Consider the following 18,299-nt stretch of genomic DNA (forward strand, 5'->3'; position numbering starts at 1 on the left):
AGTGTTTTGCAACCAGTGTGCCTTCAGCTGTTGCAAAAGCTACAACCCCCAGCATGTACGGACAGCGGAAGGGCATGCTGGGTGTTGTAGTTATGCAACAGCGGGAGGCATACTACTTTGGCTGGGGATTGTAGTTATGCAACAGCTGGAGACACACTGGTTTGCTACTTAACTCAGTGTGCCTTCAGCTGTTGCAAAACTACAACTCTCAGCAGTCACCGAGAGCCAACGGGCATGCTGGGAGTTGTAGTTATGCAACCAGCAGATGCACCACTACAACTCCCAGCATGCACTTTAGCTGTTTGTGCAAGCTGGGAGTTGTAGTTACACAACAGCTGAAGGTACACTTTTCCATAGAAAGAATGTGCCTCCAGCTGTTGCAAAACCATAAGTCCCGCACAGGTCAGTCCCGCCGCCGCCGCCGCTCCTGGGGCCCCGATCCCAACATTAACGCAGGGGATCGGGGTCCCCAGCACCAGGGGTGCACGTCCCGCACCCGCTCACGTCCTCCGGAAGAGGGGCGGAGCGGGTGCGGGAGTGACACCCGCAGCAGGCGCCCTGATTGGTCGGCCGGGAATCCGGCCGACGAATCAGGGCGATTGTGAGGTGGCACCAGTGCCACCTCACCCCTGCAGGCTCTGGCTGTTCGGGGCCGTCTCTGACGGCCCCGATCAGCCAGTAATTCCAGGTCACCGGGTCACTGGAGACCCGATTGACCCGGAATCGCCGCAGATCGCTGGACTGAATTGTCCAGCGATCTGCGGCCATCACCGACATGGGGGAGCATAATGACCCCCCTGGGCGATATGCCGCGATGTCTGCTGAACGATTTCAGCAGGCATCGGGCACCAGCTCCCCTCCGGCTAGCGGCGGGGGGCCGGGAATGGACAGGACGTACTCCTACGTCCTTGGTCCTTAAGGACTCGGAAACGGGGCGTAGGAGTACGTCCATTGTCCTTAAGGGGTTAAGGACGCAGGCCGTATGCATACGCCCCCGTTTCCGAGTCCTTAAGGACTCAGGGCGTATGGATATGCCCTGCATTATTCAGGCCCCTGCCGCTCACCGGGCAGGGACCGGACTGGGATGCCTGCTGATATCGTTCAGCAGGCATCCTGGCATATCGTCCAGGGGGGTCCTGAGGTCCCTTCATATCGGCGATCACCGCAAATCGCGTGTCAATTCAGACGTGTGATTTGCGCTTATTCTGGGTCAATCGGGTCTCTGGTGACCCGGTGACCTGGAAAAAAAGGGTGAATGGGGCTTTCCGAGACAGCCCCATTCACCTTTACTCAGCAGGAGGGAGGTGGTACGGGTGCCGCCTTGCGATCACATGATTGATCGGTCGGAACGACCGATCATTCACAGACCTGCTGGGGACGGCGATCAGAGCGGAGATCGGCGCCAGCGGGGGTTTCCAACCTTGCCCTGGTCCGGTGGGGGTCCCCTCAGGATCAGTGGCGGCGGCGGGAGCAGCAGGATCAGCTGCAGCAGCGGCGGTGTCCCGGGGCAGAATACAGCAGCAGGTAAGGCCTCTTCACTTCCTGCTGTTGCTTAGCAACAACACTCAGCATTCAAAGCCAAAGGGCATGCTGGGAGTTGTAGTTTTGCAACAGCTGGAGTTCCAATTACAACTCCCAGCATGCTCTTTGGTAGTCTGTGCATGCTGGGGGTTGTAGTTGTGCAACAGCTGGAGGCACATTTTTTCTATGAAAAAGTGCATCCAGCTGTTGCATAACTACAACTTCCAGCATGCACAGACTACCAAAAGATGTGCTGGGAGTTGTAGCAGTGTGCCTCCAGCTGTTGCAAAACTACAACTCTCAGCATGCCCTTCGGCTGTGAATGCATGCGGATTGTTGCAGTTTTGCAGCAGCTGGAGACACATTGGTTGTGAAACAGAGTTTGTTACTTAACTCAGTGTTTTGCAATCAGTGTGCCTCCCCTCCAGCTGTTGCAAAACTACAACTCCCAGCATGCACTGAGGGATTGTACATGCTCAGGATCAGTGGCGGCGACGGGAGCAGCAGGATCGGCTGCAGCAGCGGCGGTATCCCGGGGCAGGATACAGCAGGAGGTAAGGCCTCTTCACTTCCTGCTGTTGCTTAGCAACAACACTCAGCATTCAAAGCCAAAGGGCATGCTGGGAGTTGTAGTTTTAAAACAGCTGGAGTTCCAACTACAACTCCCAGCATGCTCTTTGGTAGTCTGTGCATGCTGGGGGTTGTAGTTCTGCAACAGCTGGAGGGACATTTTTTCTATGAAAAAGTGCATCCAGCTGTTGCATAACTACAACTTCCAGCATGCACAGACTACCAAAGGGTATGCTGGGAGTTGTAGCAGTGTGCCTCCAGCTGTTGCAAAACTACAACTCTCAGCATGCCCTTCGGCTGTCAATGCATGCGGATTGTTGCAGTTTTGCAGCAGCTGGAGACACATTGGTTGTGAAACAGAGTTTGTTACTTAACTCAGTGTTTTGCAATCAGTGTGCCTCCAGCTGTTGCAAAACTACAACTCCCAGCATGCACTGAGAGACTGTACATGCTGGGAATTCTAGTTTTGCAACAGCTGGAGGCACACTGGTTGCGAAACACTGAGTTAAGTAACAAACTCTCAGTGTTTAGCAACCAATGTGCCTCAGGCTGTTGCCTAACTACAACCCCCATCATGTAGGGTCTGTCAGTGCATGCTTGGAGTTGTAGTTTTGCAACAGCTGGAGGCTTGCCCCCCCCCATGTGAATGTACAGGGTACATTCACACGGGTGGGTTTACAGTGAGTTCTGCTGCAAGTTTGAGATGCGGCCGCCGCAGCTCAAACTCTCAGCGAGAAGCCCACTGTAAACCTCCGCCCGTGTGAATGTATCCCAAAAACACTACACTACACAAAATAAAAAGTAAAACACTACATACCCCCTACACAGTCCCCGCCAAAATGAAAAAAAAAAAAAAAAACATTAAAAAAGTCTTGTACGGCACTGTTTCCAAAACGGAGCCTCCAGCTGTTGAAAAACAACAACTCACAGTATTGCCGGACAGCCACTGACTATCAAGGCATGCTGGAAGTTTTGCAACAGCTGGAGACACCCTGTTTGGGAAACACTGCCATAGGATATTTTTGTGGCGGATTCAAATTCCCAATTTAGTCCTCAAATGCGCATGGTGCTCTTTCGCTTTGGAGCCCTGTCGTATTTCAAGGAAACAGTTTAGGGCCACATATGGGGTATCTCTGTACTCGGGAGAAATTGTGTTACAAATTTTTGGGGGCTTTTTCTCCATTTACCCCTTATGAAAAGGTAAAGTTGGGGTCTACACCAGCATGTTAGTGTAAAAAAAAAAAAAATTACACTAACATGCTGGTGTTGCCCTTTACTTAAAATTTTCACAAGCGGCAAAAGGAAAAAATACCCCCAAAATTTGTAACGCAATTTCTCCTGAATACGGAAATACCCCATATATGGGCGTAAAGCACAAAAGGCTCAGAAGTGAGAGTGCACTATGTACATTTGAGGTCTAAATTGGTGATTTACACAGGGGTGGCTGATTTTACAGTGGTTCTGACATAAACGCTAAACAATAAATACCCACATGTGACCCCATTTTGGAAACTACACCCCTAACGGAATGTTACAAGGGGTATAGTGAGCCTTAACACCCCACAGGTGTTTAACACATTTTTGTTAAAGTTGGATGTGAAAATAATAAATACAAAATGTTTAACTAAAATGCTGGTGTTACCCTACGTTTTTCATTTTCACAAGGGAGGATAGGAAAAAAGCCCCCCAAAATTTGTAACCCCATTTCTTCTGAGTAAGAACATACCCCATATGTGGATGTAAAGTGCTCTGCGGGTGCACTACAATGCTCAGAAGAGAAGGAGCGACATTGGGATTTTGGCAAGAGAAGGTGTCTGAAATTGAAGGCCATGTGTGTTTACAAAGCCCCCATAGTGCCAGAACAGTGGACCCCCAACACGTGACCCCATTTTGGAAACTACACCCCTCACGTAATGTAATAAGGGGTGCAGTGAGCATTTATGCCCCACAGGTGTCTGACAGATTTTTGGAACAGTGGTCCGTGAAAATGAAAAATTTTATTTTTCATTTGCACAGCCCACTGTTCCAAAGATCTGTCAAACGCCAGTGGTGTGTAAATGTTCACTGCACCCCTTATTAAATTCTGTGAGGGGTGTAGTTTCCAAAATTGGGTCACATGTGTGGGGGGTCCACTGTTCTGGCACCACGGGGGGCTTTGTAAACACACATGGCCTCCCACTTTTATTCCAACCAAATTTTCTCACCATACACTCAATGGCGCTCCTCCTCTTCTGGGCATTGTAGTTCGCCCGTAGAGCACTTTACATCCACATATGGGGTTACAAATTTTGGGAGGCTTTTTCTCCCATTACCCCTTGTGAAAATGAAAATTTGGGGCAACACCGGCATTTTAGTGAAAAAAATCTAATTTTTCATTTTCATGTCCAACTTTAGCAGAAATTTGTCAAGCACCTGTGGGGTGTTAAGGCTCACTGTACACCTATACACCTTGTTACATTCCTTGAGGGGAGTAGTTTCCAAAATAGTATGCCATGTGTTTTTTTTTGTTTTTGTTTTTTTTGCTGTTCTGGCACCATAGGGGCTTCCTAAATGCGACAGGCCCCCAAAAATAATTTCAGCAAAATTTGCTTTCCAAAAGCCAAATGTGACTTCTCTTCTGTAGTGCGCCAGCAGAGCACTTGACGTCCACACATGGGGTATTTCCATACTCAGAAGAGATGGGGTTAAACATTTTGGTGGGCATTTTCTCCTATAATCCCTTGTAAAAATGCAAAATTTGGGGGAAAACCAGCATTTTAATGAAAAAAATAAATAAATTAATTTACACATCCGACTTTAACTAAAAGTCGTCAAACACCTGTTGGGTGTTAAGGCTTAGCGGACCCCTTGTTACGTTCCTTGGGGGGGTGTAGTTTCAAAAATAGTATGCCATTTGTTGTTTTTTTTTGCTGTTCTTACTCGAGAGAAATTGGGTTACAAATTTAGGAGGGCCTTTTCTCCTTCTACCCCTTGTAAAATTTCAATAACTGGGTCTACAAGAACATGCGAGTGTAAAAAATGAAAATGTTGAATTTTCTCCTTTACCTTGCTGCTATTCCTGTGAAACACCTAAAGGGTTAACACACTTTCTGAATTTCCATTGAATACTTTGGGGGTGCAGTTTTTATGATGGGGTAATTTATGGGGTATATCTAATAAGAAGAACCCTCAAATCCACTTCAAAACGGAACTGGTCCCTGAAAAATTCCAATTTTGAAAATTTTGTGGAAAATTGCTGCTGAACTTTGAAGCCCTCTGATGTCTTCCAAAATTAAAAACATGTCAACTTTATGATGCAAATATAAAGTAGACATATTGTATATGTAAATCAATATATAATTTATTTGCAATATCCATTTTCCTTACAAACAGAAAGTTTCAAAGTTAGAAAAATGCTAAATTTTCAAAATTTTCATGAAATTTGGGGATTTTTCACCAAGAAAGGATGCAAGTAACAATGAAAATTTACCACTATCATAAATTAGAATATGTCACACAAAAAAAACAATGTTGGAATCAGAATAATCGGAAAAAGCATCCCAGAGTTATTAATGCATAAAGTGACAGTGGTCAGAATTGCAAAAAAGGGTTGAGTCCTTAAGGTGAAAAAGGGTTCAGTCCTTAAGGGGTTAATTAAACTCCATTTAGTGCGTTCCAGGCTCCAAGGCATCTAAAATGACAGATCCACATGCGAGGACATGGGGCAAGGAACTCTGGGAAGTTGATGACCCTGAATCAGATGCAGCATGCAATCTATCAGCAGCCAGCAACCCCTGTGATGTCACAGCTAGGGATGAGCGAATCAAATCTCATGAAACCGAATTTGTTACAAATTTCAGGAAAAATTTGATTTGTGCAAATCGCTTCATTAAACTCCATTTAGTGTGGTCCAGGATCCACCTCCCAGTCACATCAGCATTCTATTGCAGAGAGGGACAGAGAGCAAAGTGTTGCACAGAAATCTTTTTTACAGCAGCGTTTCACCTCAAACCCAAATCCAGTCTAGAAGCACTGATAGGTGCTCGTGTTGTTGACAAATACTGTTTTAAGTGTACTGGAGCACATTGTCCTCCCGTCATAAGTGCATACCACATACGTACATCTAAGTGGTGTACTATTTTCTTCATGTTAAAGTCTTAAGGGCCTATATACTGTGAAAGGCCAAGCAAACATACACACCTGCTGAATTGTAGACAAATTCTGCTTTAAAGGGGTACTTTAGATCACCGCGGTCCCTCTGCTGGGGACCCCAGGGATCACCGCTGCGGCACCCCACCATCATTACTGCACAGAGCGAGTTCGCTCTGTGCGTAATGACAGGCGATACATGGGCCGACGCAGCATGATGTCATGGCTCCGCCCCTCATGACATCACTGCCTGTCCCCTTAATGCAAGTCTATGGCAGGGGGCGTGATGACCGCCACGCCCCCTCCCATAGACTTGTATTGACGGGGAGGGCCGTGACGTCACGAGGGGCGGAGCCCTGATGTAACGATGCTCCGGCCCCTGTATTGCCCGTCATTATGTGCAGAGCGATCTCGCTTTGCGCAGTAATGATAGCAGGGTGCTGCAGCAGCGATCCCCGGGGTCCCCAGCAGCGGGACCCTTGCGATCTGACATCTTATCCCCTAAAAATGTTTTAAATCAACTGGTGCCAGAAAGTTAAACAGATTGTAAATTACTTCTATTAAAAAATCTTAATCCTTCCAGTACTTTTTAGGGGCTATACATACTACAGAAGAAATGCTTTTCTTTTTGGATTTCTCTGATGTCACTACCACAGTGCTCTCTGCATTTTTGGAACTGTCCAGAGCAGGAGAAAATCACCATAGCAAACATATGCTGCTCTGGACAGTTCCTAAAATGGACAGAAGATGTCAGCAGAGAGCACTGTGGTCATGACATCAGAGAAAGCCAAAAAGAAAAGCATTTCCTCTGTAGTATATAGCCCATAAAATGTAGTGGAAGTATTAAGATTTGTTTAATAGAAGTCATTTACAAATCTGTTTAACTTTCTGGCACCAGTTGATTAAAAAAAAAAGTTTTCCACAGGAGTACCTCTTAAAGAACCTAGATAATGTGAAAGGCCAGCCAAAAGTACACACCTGCTGGTGTTGCAGACAAATACTGTTTTAAGCACACTGGAGTGCATTGTCCTCCCCTTATAAGTGCATACCACATACAGTATGTACATCTAAGTGGTATACCATTATGTTCCTGTTAAAGTCTTAAAGGGGTACTCCCATGGATTTTTTTTTTTTTTTTTAATGAACTGATGCCAGAAAGTTAAACAGATTTGTTAATCACTTCTATTAAAAAAAAATCTTAATCCTTCCAGTACTTTTTAGGAGCTGTATACTAAAGAGAAATCAAAAAAAGAAATGCATTTCCTCTGATGTCATGACCACAGTGCTCTCTGCTGACCTCTGCTGTCCATTTTAGGAACTGTCCAGAGCAGCATATGTTTGCTATGGGGATTTTCCTCTGCTCTGGACAGTTCCTAAAATGGACAGCAGAGGTCAGCAGAGTGCACATTGGTCATGACATCAGAGGAAATGCATTTCTTTTTTGGATTTCTCTTTAGTATACAGCTTCTAAAAAGTACTGGAAGGATTAAGATTTTTTAAAAGAAGTGATTTACAAATCTGTTTAACTTTCTGGCACCAGTTGATAAAAATAAAAAAAAATAAAAAAAAGTTTTCCACGGGAGTACCCCTTTAAGGGCCTAGATACTGTGAAAGGCCAGGCAAAAGTACACACCTGCTGATGTTGTAGACAAATACTGTTTTAAGTGCACTGGAGCGCATTGTGCATACCACATATGTACATCTAAGTTGTGTACTATTTTGTTCCTGTTAACCCCTTAATGACGCAGGACATAAATGTAAATCCTTATGTGGTGGTTCTTAACGCACCAGGATGTACATTTACATCCTATACATGACCACTAGCATCGGAGCGATGCTCTGTTCATGCTCGGCAGGTCCTGGCTGCTGATAGCAGCCAGGGACCTGCCGGTAATGGCTGACATCCGTGATCGCACGGATGTCCGCCATTAACCCCTCAGATGCCGTGATCAATACAGATCATGGCATCTGCAGCGTTGTGGTCAATAAAATGGATGATCAGATCGCCCGCAGCGGTGCCATGAAGATCCGATCATCCAGAACGGCAGACGGAGGTCCCCTCACCTGCCTCCGCTGCCTTCCATGGGTCTTCTGCTCTGGTATGAGATCGAGCAGACCAGAGCAGAAGATGACCGATAACACTGATCCGTGCTATGCCCTATGCATAGCACTAAACAGTATTAGCAAATAATGATTGCTATAAATAGTCGCCTATGGGGACTATTAAAGGAGTAGTCCGGCGTGAACTTTTCTCATTTCATCCCGTCCTGGCTGCAAAATAAAAGATAACAAACTTTCTCTTACCTGCCAATGAGCCCCCGGAGCTCCGGTACACTGCGGTACAGGTGTTCGGTCCCCGGGCTGTATTCTTCTTACTTCCTGTTAGCCCGGCATGTCACATGGAGCTTCAACCTATTACCGGCCGCAGCGATGTCCCGCCTCAGCTGGTGATAGGCTGAAGCTCCGTGTGACGTGCCGGGCTAACAGGAAGTAAGAAGAATATAGCCCGCTGACCGAACACCTGTCCCGGAGTGTACCAGAGCTCCGGGGGTTCGTTGGCAGGTAAGAGAAAGTTTGTTTTCTTCTATTTTGCAGCCCGGACGGGATAAAATGAGAAAAGTGCGCGCCAGACTACTCCATTAACCTCTTGGGGATGCAGGGCGTATGCATACGCCCTGCATCCACAATCCTTAAGGACTCAGGGCGTACATGTACGCCCTGGTCCCATTTACCAGGCTTAAACCGTTCTTACCAGCAGAGAACGGGTTAAACCCGGTGTGTCCCGGTTGCTACGGGCAGCCAGGACCCACGGCTAATGTTAGGCATGGCCGATCAGGCCCATGCCCGCCATTAACCCTTTTGACGCCGTGATCAATGTTGATTGTGGCATCTAAAACAAAAGTAAAAGAATCCCGGCAGCACAGCGGAGCTGATCGGGACTATCGCAGCAAAATTGTGATGTCCCTATCAACTTACCGGACGACGGGAGGGTCCTCATCTGCATCTCTTATTTTCCGATCGGCGATCTACTGCTCCAAGCCTGTGCAGCAGGCAGGAGCAGCAGAGCGCCGGTTACACTGATCAGTGATTTGCAATGGCAGAGCACTGATCAGAATATGCAATCAGAAGATTGCATGTGTTAGCCCATGGGGGCTAAAAAAAAAAGTGTAAAAATTTTTTTTATAAAAGTTCATTAACCCCTTCCCTATTAAAAGTTTAAATCAACGCCCTTTTCCCGTTTTTAAAAAAATTATGTAATAAAGAATAAAAATAATCATATGTGGTACCGCCGCGTCCGAACTATTAAATATTAGGTTAGCTAAACCACATGGTCGATGGCGACTAAAGTCCAAAATTGTGCATTTTTGGTCCCTTCACATACCATAAAAATATTAATAAATATCGATCAAAAAGTCCCATTAAAACAAAAATGGTAACTATAAAAACTACAGATGACGGCGCAAAAAAGTGAGCCCTCATACCGCCCTGTACACGGAAAAATAAAAAAGTTATAGGGGTCATAAGATGCCAATTTTAAACATGCTAATTTTGGTGCATGTAGTTTATAATTGTTTTGAAGTATTAAAATAAAATAAAACCTACATAAATTGTGTATCCTTGTAACTGTATGGACCTACAGAATAATTTTAGTTACCAAATATTGCACTGCGTAGAAACGGGAGCTAAGGGGTTAGAGTGTAAATTGAAAAGTAAAAAAAAGAGGAACATTTTGAAAAATTCCCTCCCCCAATAAAAATGTAAATTGTCCCCATTTCACCCCCAAAAAGTGTAAAAAAATGCAATAAACATATCTGGTATCAACACGTACGTAAATAGAGTTATTCAAATATAATGTTAATGACACTGTACGGTGAACGGCGTGAGCGTAAAAAAAAAATCCAAAATTGCTGCTTTATTATAACATTTCATTCCCCAAAAAATGTATAAAAAATGTATTACAGTTTTATATATGCAAATATGCCATCAATAAAAAGTACAGATCAAGGCGTAAAAAATGAGCCCTCATACCGCCGCTTATACGTAAAAATGAAAAAGTTATAGGTCTTCAAAATAGAGGGATTTTAAACGTATTAATTTGGTTCAAAAGTTTGTGATTTTTTTTAAGCGCAACATTAATAGAAAAGTATGCAATCATGGGTATCATTTTAATCGTATTGACATAAACAAATAAATAACACATGTCATTTTTATGGTAAATTATACGTCGTGAAAATGAAACCTTCCAAAATTTGCAAAATTGCAGTTTTCTTTTTAATATCCCCACACAAATAGTATTTTTTTGCTTGCACCATACATTTTATGGTAAAGTGAGTGACAGCATTACAAGGGACAACTGCGCAAAAAACAAGCCCTCTGTCTGTGAATGAAAATATAAATGAATTATGATTTTTTTTGAAGGCAAAGAGGAAAAAACGTGAACATAAAATTGTCTGAGTCCTTAAAGGGGTGGTTAATTTTTTTGACTATATGGCATCTTCTTTGTAAGTTTAGTTTTTTTGCAATATACATGTGTTATATGTTTAGGCAGCATGTGTGTGTTTTTCTTACCTGTTTGTTGGGCAGTTCTGTAGATTAGATTGTTTTCTTTTACTGTTGTCCACAGTTCTGAGTCTGTTGTGGACAAGATGTCACAGCTTTTTTTCTCTTCTTCTCTGTCTGCAAGAGAGGAATAAGCCACGCCCCCTCATCTCATCCAGCTGAGTACACAGCTCCTCACCTCCCCTCCCCCCGCTCTGTATTCTAAGGATGCAGGTCTGCACAGGAGAAGGACCTCACAGAGAAGATAAGTGTTATCTGAAGGGGAGGATGAGAAGGTGCACGGGCTGGGGATGTATGGACTGCAGGGGAATAAATCTCATACTGGGAATGATCTCTATGGGGGAGATTTATCAAAACCTGTGCAGAGGAAAACTTGCCAAGTTGCCCATAGCAACCAATCAGATTGCTTCTTTCATTTTTCCCAGGCCTTTATAAAAATGAAAGCAGCAAGCTGATTGGTTGCTATGGGCAACTGGGCAAGTTTTCCTCTGCACAGGTTTTTATAAATCTCCCCCTATATGTGAAGGGGGAGGGGGGACTCCTGAATTACACGTGCTGGGAGTTGTAGTCCCTGCTGTGTGTGTGTGTGTGTGTGTGTGTGTGTATGCTAGTGTTTACAAACCAGTGTGCCTCCAGCTGTTGCAAAACTACAACTCCCAGCATGCCCTGACAGACTTTGGACATGCTGGTAGCTGTACATTTGCAACAGCTGGAGGTACACTGGTTGGGAAACACTGTTCTAGCCTATTCAGCATACACATCATGTTACACCAGTGTTTCCCAACCAGTGTGCCTCCAGCTGTTGCAAAACTACAACTCCTAGCATGCCCAAAGGCTACAGGACATGCTGGGAGTTGTAGTTTTGGAACACCTGGAGGCACCCTGGTTGGGAAACACAGGTGTATGCCCTACAGAGGTGTGGTGTACTACAACCCCCAGGAGACTACAGAGGCAGCATTCTGGTGTTATACCACAGACTGAAGACTCCTGAATGACACATGCTGGGAGTTGTAGTCCCTTTTGTGTGTGTATGACAGTGTATACCAACCAAGGCTGATTATATTAGCTGCCCCAAACCAGCAAGGCATGTGGCATGCTGGGATTTGTAGTTTTCAGCACAGCAAGAAACAGGAAATAGAAGCAAAGATAGGAAAACAAAGTGGGGGATAAAAAGACAACAAAGTACGGAAATACAGTAGGCTAAACAACAAGAATGGAAATGAAACAAAACAAATAGGGTAAGTCAAAAACGGAAAAACACGTTGACCACCGGGGTACCCCTTTAAGGGCAAAATGGGCTGAGTCCTTAAGAGGTTGAAGTCTTACTGGTCTAATTACTGTGAAAGGAGGACATCAGTGACGTGCAGACACAACTTGATGTGGATGAAGCCGATCACAATTGGGAGCCAGGTGCGGAAGGGGCTTCATCATCATCAGGAGAAGAGGGTTGCAGGTTGCTAGTGAAGAATCAGCTGAGCCAGCAAGGTGGTGGCATGGTTGGCAGTCACCATGGAGGCAGAAGTGGAAAACTGGAGCCAAACTTGCCTGGGAGAGACCACCTTCTTCGCGGCAGCCTACCTTCCTGGGAGGTAGTGGAACTGCGGTAGTAGCAGTCAATCAGTGCGGACTGTTGGTGGGAAAATCAGCTACTCGGCGGTGTGGCCGTTTTTCATCAAGCATCCGGAGGAAGTTAACCTGCAAGATGTGTCGGCAGAAGGTGATGTGTGGCCAGGGTCCTAATGTTGGCACCACGGCCCTGAGTCAACATATGCAGCGTCACCATGAAGTGGTCTGGGAGAACCGTGGCTCCGATTTGGTGGTCCAGCCTGCTGCATCACCCAGTTGCACTCTGCTCCCTATTTCAGCCAACCAAAGCTCCAACACCTCTTTGTGTGTAATCCCCATCTTCTGTCACTCCAGATGGTCCTGCTCCTCCTACTTTGAATCAGTCATTCTGCCAGCAATCCATCGACGAACCCATGTCCAAGATATTACAGTCAGTATGCGCCCACTCATCCAACAGTGCAGAAGCGCTCCTGTGTTCCTGTCCAAGTTGTTGGTGTTGCAGTTCCTCCCTTTTCAAGTGGTGGACTCTGCACCTTTCAGATAACTGATGGCTTCTGTCGAGCCAAGGTGGAGAGTCCCAAGCCATCATTTCTTTGCGAAGAAGGCAGTACCAGCCCTGCACAATTTTATGGTAGAGAAGCCTGTCAGTGTGTACCAAAGTGCACAGCAGACCGACGTGTGGAGCTGTAACATAGTAACATAGTTCAAAAGGTTGAAAAAAGACCAGAGTACATCAAGTTCAACCTATATCCCTAATGAGTCCCTACTGAGTTGATCCAGAGGAAGGCAAAAAACCCTCATACTAGAGGTAAAATTTCCTCCCCGACTCCAGATATGGCAGTCAAAATAAATCTCTGGATTAATGTTCTGTCCCTATTAATCTAATATACATAACCAGCGATGTTATTACTCTCCAAAAATGCATCCAGACCCCATTTGAACTCTTTTACAGAGTTCCCCATGATCACCTCCTTTGGCAGAGAGTTCAATAGTCTCACTGTTCTTACAGTAAAGAACCCCCGTCTGTGCTGGTGTGGAAATCTTCTTTCCTCAAGACGTAAAGGATGCCCGTCCTGGGTATAAATTGATCTTGGGAGAGATCTCCTTATGGTCCCCTGATATATTTATACATACAGTAGTTATTAGGTTGCATCTAAGCCTTCTTTTTCTAAACTAAATAACCCCAATTCTGATAATCTTTCTCTTTCTGGGTACTGTAGTCCTCCCATTCCCCATATTACCCTGGTTGCCCATCTTTGAAACCTCTCCAGCTTCACTATATCTTTCTTGTACACTGGTGCCCAGCACTATACATAATATTCTATGTGTGGTCTCACTAGTGATTTGTACTGCGATAGAATTATTACCTTTTCGTGGGAATCTATACCCCTATTGATTTTATTTGCCTTGGCATCAGTTGCCCGACACTAGTCACTACAGCTAAATTTACTGTTAACTAAGACTTCCAAGTCGTTTTCCACGTCAGTCGTCCCAAGTGTGCTCCCATTTAATACATAATCCTAGCCCGGATTTTTCTTCCCCATGTGCATTACCTTACATTTATCAGTGTTGAACCTCATCTGCCACTTCCCAACCCAAACCTCCAGCCTATCCAGATCCATTTGTAACAGTGCCCTGTCCTCTATAGTGTTTACCGCTTTACAGAGTTTAGTATCATCAGCAAAGATTGCTACTTCAATATTCAACCCCTCTACAAGGTCATTAATAATTATATTAAATAGAACAGGACCCAAGACTGACCCCTGTGGTACCCCACTAGGAACAGTCACCCAATCCGAATAAGTACCATTAATAACCACCCTCTGTTTCCTATAACTGAGCCAGTTACTTACCCACTTACACACATTCTCTTTCAGACCCATCCTTCTCATTTTATGCACCAACCTGTCGGAGAATCCGACACCCGCTTTCAAAAAAGACCTTATTAATCTTGTACAGTTGGGGGTAAAGAGTGGAATACTGTCACAAAAAATTGCAGATTATCTTGTACCTGAGTGTCCGGTGGTGGCTATATTCCATTCTTTACCCAAGGTTCATAAAAACTCCTTCCCACCACAGATGAGACCTATCGTGGCAGGCATTGGATCACTAAATGAGAGGCTTTGCGCCTGGACCGATAGTATGCTTCAACCTTTTGTTCCCCACATGCCCGGTTACATTAAAGATACACAGCATGTTTTAGCAGCCTTTGATGATTTTGTGTGGCAAGAGTGTCATATGTGGATCACTGCAGACGTTACTGCTCTATATTCCATCATTCCTCACAGTCTGGCTCTAGAAGCTTTGAGTTGGTTTCTTTCCACTGTTACATCCTACCCCAGTGATCTGCGGGAATACCTGGTCCTAGTTGTTGATTTTCTTTTATCTCATAATTTTTTCATGTTCAATGACCGGTACTACTTGCAGATCACTGGGGCGTCGATGGGGGCGAAGTTCTCCCCCTCTCTCGCCAACATTTATATGTGTTGGTGGGAGAGGGAGAATCTCTTCGCCCCCCATAACCCCTATGCCAAGTTTATTTCCTGGTATGGCTGCTATATTGATGACCTCCTATTTATTTGGGGGTCTGATGTGGCGGCCATACAGGGATTTTCAGATTATCTTAATGATAATCCTTTAGGTTTGATTTTTACCATTCATTTTCATTCCAGTGAAATTTCTTTTTTAGATTTATTTTTGATGGGGGACACTCAATCTCGTTCTATAGTTACCAGAACTTATAGAAAAGATACAGCTGTAAATTCAATCCGCCATGCCAATTCGTGCCATCCTGCCCACGTAGTTAAAAATATCCCTGCTGGGGAGTTGATACGGGCTAGGAGGAATTGTACGAGATTAGAACACTTTGAATATGAAGCCAACAACATTAAAGAACTATTAAGCCAGAGAGGATACCCCAGGTGGAATATAGACAGGGCCTACAATGTAGCGTTACACAGAAATAGGAAGTATATGATTTCCCCCACTGGAACTAAATCTTGCGCTCCTGCACACACTTTCAAACATAAGGTAGTTTTTTCTACATCATATAGTACACAATATGGGCAAATCTGTAAAATCATTAATAAGTACATGCCCATACTCCTAGCGGATCCCACGGTAGCGCCTGCTCTGGAGGGAGGATATAGTTGTGTGGCCCGTAGAGCACCTACTCTGGGACAAAAATTATCTCCCAGTTTATACTCTGAAAGAACTCAAATGAACCCGGTCTGGCTTGAACATAAGGGAACTTATAAATGTGGCCATAGAGTATGTAAATGCTGTGATGTTATCACCCTCTTCCACCTTCATGTCCTGCACCAATCATGACTCCTTTCCGATAAAGCATTATATCAATTGCAATACAAAGTACGTGATTTATTTGTTCACGTGTGAGCCATGTAATATGCAGTACGTGGGGTGCACAACTAATACTTTAAAGGTGCGGGTCAGAAAACATCTGTCCGATACTCCACACTTTGACAGTAGAAACACCTCCATGATAACTAAACATATTGCTGAATGCCACTCCGGTAATTGGTCAGGTGTCAAATTGCAGGGTATAGAAAAAGTATTATGCCCAAAGAGAGGAGGAGATCATAAAAAGAAACTTTTGGACAGAGAAATTTATTGGATCCTTAGGTTAGACACTAGGTTTCCTAGGGGTCTTAATAAAAGGTTGGACGTAGTGCTTCATTATTAGCGGTCCATCATTATCTCCCCCCTTTTCTTTCTTTCATTTTTTGGTCTCATTGTTGGGGTAGTCTACTCATGATATTCGCCCATTGATAGAGGTTTGTCCCTACCATGTTCCTGTGTATTTTTTTTCTAGTTTTGCCATAGTATATTTATTAATATTATATATATATATATATATATATATATATATATGTATATACTTTTTTTTATTATATTATTATACAATATTACATTTCTCACCATTACCTGCATAAGGTCCCCCGTTTTCTCAACTCATTATTATTACATGAGGTCTAAGAAATTTTGACAATTATGTATTTATAAATTTTTTCTATACAAAATCTCATGTATTGCAATTCTTCCTATGCCGTTGTGTGAATTGCGACATTTGCGTCTTTATATATATTTTTTAATCATACATTATATGTAACATATTTCCATGTCGCAGTTCACACAATGCTTTGGAGAACTTTTTATACCTCTAGCGGTTGCACAGCGGATTAGCCTATGTTCCCCTTGGGCTGCCGGTGTTCAATCGCATAGACTGTCAGTTATTTTATTTTTATTATATTTGCACTTGTTTTTTCTATATATAGTTAATAAAGATTTAGTTTTTATTTCTTTTTAACTCTGATCACATCATATGATTAATATAACAGTGCATAAGTGTTTTTGTTCTCTATGCTAGTGGATCCGGGTGTGAACGTGAGCCACTCCTGGCTAATCAGCCCTGGGTGCCTCCCCTCTCCCCCGGTTCCATATATAAGAGTACCTGGAATTTGTAATCATTGTACGACTAAGGCCAGCACCTGGCCGAAACGCGTCACTTCCTCTCTGTACCTGTTGCCTCGTTGATGTGAATAAAGCCGCACTTACCTGAGCTGAGCTGGACTTTGCTTTCTTCATTTCCAACCTTTTATGAGGCACTGTATCAAATGCTTTGGAAAAATCCAGATATATGACATCCAGTGATTGCCCATTTCCAAGTCTGGAGCTCACCTCCTCATAAAAGCTGATCAAATGACCAGTACAGGGAAGATTACCATATCTCGCTGTATTTCCCCTGGCATTTCATTTTCCTCGGTGAATACAGTGTAGAAGTATTTGTTTAATATACTTGCTTTTTCCTGATCCCCATTAATAATTTCTTCCTCATAATTTTTTAAAGGGTCTACACTTTCATTTTTGACCTTTTTGCTATTTATATAGTTAAAGAACATTTTGGGGTTAGTTTTAACTACAGTCAGGGACAATACATGTCCTTTACAGCCCACTGGGTAAATGTGGTTCCTTCACAGCCACAACAGCAACTTGGACAGGTCACACCGCTTCCGCACCCTCGCTCTCATGCCGTTGGTTCTGCGACATTGTGCGACTCCTCCTTCTCATCCTTCACCATGTCCTCATCCTCCACTGCACAGACAAGTCTCAGTGCCCCTCCAGCGTACCATGTGTGCAGGGCACGGCAATGTCACGCTGTTCTTCACATGGTTTGCCTTGGTGAACGGAGTCACACAGGGGAGGAACCGCTAAAAGTCATTCATCAAGAAATCGAATCATGGCTTACCCCACAAAAACTGGAAATGGGAACCATGGTGACCAACAATGGGAAGAACATCTTGTCTGCGCTGTGACAAGGAAGCCTGAGACATGTGCCCTGCATGGCACACGTTTTCAATCTGGTTGTCAAGCGGTTCCTGAAGTGCATCCCCCAACATCTGATCCAATGTTTGATTTGCGATGTTTGTACATGTTCCACCCTCCATATGTTGGGCCAACTATACGAACAGAGAAAAGCCATCACCGATTTTTTGATGATCCAAGCAGATAGGGGGACTCCTCTGTGTAACTTCAATGTGAACCAGTGACAGCTCATACGTGACACCTGCCATTTGCTCAGGCCCTTTGAGGAAGCCATATTATTAGTCAGTCGCCAGGATTACGGGATGAACAACATCATTCCACTGCTTCATTTCCTACAACACGTGTTGGAAACAATGGCTGGTCAGGGCACTGGAGACATGGTGCCTACATATCACAACCACATGAGCCCTGTTGGGCTGAACTTGAAGAGGAGGGGGAGGAGCACAGTTTAGGTTTCTCGAGATGGGTGGTTTTTCTAGTCCTCTGACAGGAGAGGAGGAGCAGGAGCAGTTGAAGGAGCTAGAGGTTATGAGGAAGGCGAGACAGAGGACCCAGACACACCGTGGCAGTATGCAGTGGAGATGGAGGCTGGGAGTCCCTCCGAGTCACTT

Source organism: Hyla sarda, chromosome 3, assembly GCF_029499605.1.
Source record: "Hyla sarda isolate aHylSar1 chromosome 3, aHylSar1.hap1, whole genome shotgun sequence".
Lineage (NCBI taxonomy): Eukaryota > Metazoa > Chordata > Amphibia > Anura > Hylidae > Hyla > Hyla sarda.